Raw genomic sequence first — 2,050 nt, 5'->3', positions numbered from 1 at the left:
ACTGAAGTCAAGTCCGACTGTTTCAGCAGCCTCCTCCGCTGCTTTGTATAGAAATGCTCCTTTGCCCACTTCTTCGTGATTCCTCACCATTTTAAGAAGAGGATCTCTTCCATTTGCAACTCTATTTGCTGTACCCAGAATAATCTTGTTGTGAAGAGATTCAAGACACAATATTCCGCGACCCCCTTGACGGCGTGAGATGTACAGTCGCGGAACGGAAGACTTAAGATGCATGCTTTTCTTCATGTGCATAACCTTTCTTGTCCCGATATCAAGAGATCTGAGCTCGTTCTTCGTCCATGGAACTACTCCAAATGAATAGAGTAGTACCGGGACGGCAAGCATGTTCGTTGCAGATACTTTGTTCCTCGCCGACTGTTCGGAAGACCAAATCTGTCGGATGAGACGTTTGTATCTGCTTCGGAGAGTATCCTTTATAGATGTCACATCCTGAATGCGGCTCTGTGGCACGCCCAGGTATGTATAAATCTCTCCAGCGCAAATATGTCGTATGGCTCTTCTATCAACGAGCTCAGGATCTTCAGGGATGCCATTAAGTTTTCCTTGTTTCAAATAAACCTTGGCGCATTTGTCTAACCCAAATTCCATTCCAATTTCCTTAGTATATCGTTCGACAATCCCCAGAGCTAGATGCAGTTGCTTTCTGTTTTTAGCATAGATCTTAAGATCTTCCACGTAAAATACATGACTGACCTTGTACTTTCGATCTGCAGGCTTGCAACACAAGTACCCTTCAGAATGGCGCAATGCTAGAGATAGTGGCAATAATGTAAGGCAAAAGAGGAGTGGGCTCATGGTGTCGCCCTGAAAGACACCTCTCTGAAACGTGACCTTGTCAGTTGTCACACGATTTTTTCCAGATGAGATAGTACGTCTGGTTTTCCAAAGCGGCATCAATCTATCTATGCACCCAACTATTTGCGGATGAACCTCCAAGATTTCCAAAAGACAGATGATAAGTCTATGGGATGTAGAATCGAAAGCTTTCCGATAATCAATCCAGGCCATCGATAAGTCACGCTGGTAAAATGCTGCATCTTTGCAGACACTATCGATGGTTTGGGTGGGTGTTCGACAGTAACTGGAGGGTCTTGGAAGAGTCGGGATGGGTCAGAGAGAAGCTGTTGATTTTCTCTGATCCACCTCTCCCTTCGCTCTAGACTTCTCTTAGCGTCAAATAGTATCCGTATTCTCTCAACAATATGCTGCCTGATGGTCAGCAGCTTTGACTTGTTAAGTGTGTGATACCGGGTCCGGAGTTCGCGCGCGAACTTTCGAACCTTGGCGTGCCAGATGTGATGTAGTCATTCATACATTGAATGCGGGACGCGTACTGTCTTGCCCAGCCTATCTTTATGGCAAGTTGATGCATTCGTCTTTTGGTCTTATGATCAGCCGTTGGTTTTGTTTTACTATTCGCATCGGCCAAAGCTCTCGCTGCATTATACACACAATAATTGATAGCCCAGAGGTAGGATTCACCGGAAAAATGTCCACGAAGCTCGTCATCCATTTCAGCCAGATCATGAGGCTTGAGAGAAACCTTGGTGTTGATGTTTCTCCGGGTGGTAAAGCATCGCTCTTCATCTATTGGATGCCTGCCCGCGGTTGGTCTTAGTGTCGCCTCTCTTTCTTTGTTGCCGGCTTGTTCTAGCTGTGGTAGAGTAAGCGTTCCGCTTACACAGCCCCTTTTACGGAGTAGTTCAGCATGGTTTCGCAGACGTTGCTGCGAAAAGTGCGATAGCTCAGGGTGTTTCTCGCACCACAGAGCAAGCAGCTGTGCCATGTAACCCCGTTCACGGGCCACACTCGCATCGTAGCAGTCTAGCACGTCGTGATTCAGTTGCTCCGTCCACCCAAAGGTCACGAGATCCCGCCGATCCATCGCATTGAATCCATTTTCATTCGCTCCCCCAGCTCTAGATTTGTCGGCACTGTTGACCGACCCATTGTCGGGAGCCCTGCGCGTTCTGTTGTTTTGAACCGCACTTACTACAACTATGTTTGGTGTTGTCATTGTTGTTCCCAC

General features: G+C 47.1%; 1 protein-coding gene across 1 annotated transcript in view; it reads left to right on the top strand.

Moving 5' to 3' along the window:
* The window catches only part of LOC117167957 (kinesin-like protein KIF13A), a 576,826-nt gene that overhangs the window by 130,482 nt on the left and 444,294 nt on the right, over window positions 1-2,050 (top strand). The gene's annotated exons all lie outside the window — the stretch shown is intronic.

This window comes from Belonocnema kinseyi, chromosome 2 (assembly GCF_010883055.1).
Source record: "Belonocnema kinseyi isolate 2016_QV_RU_SX_M_011 chromosome 2, B_treatae_v1, whole genome shotgun sequence".
NCBI classification, from domain to species: domain Eukaryota; kingdom Metazoa; phylum Arthropoda; class Insecta; order Hymenoptera; family Cynipidae; genus Belonocnema; species Belonocnema kinseyi.
Note: the sequence above shows the minus strand (reverse complement) of the source record. Positions and strands in the feature narration are given on the sequence as shown.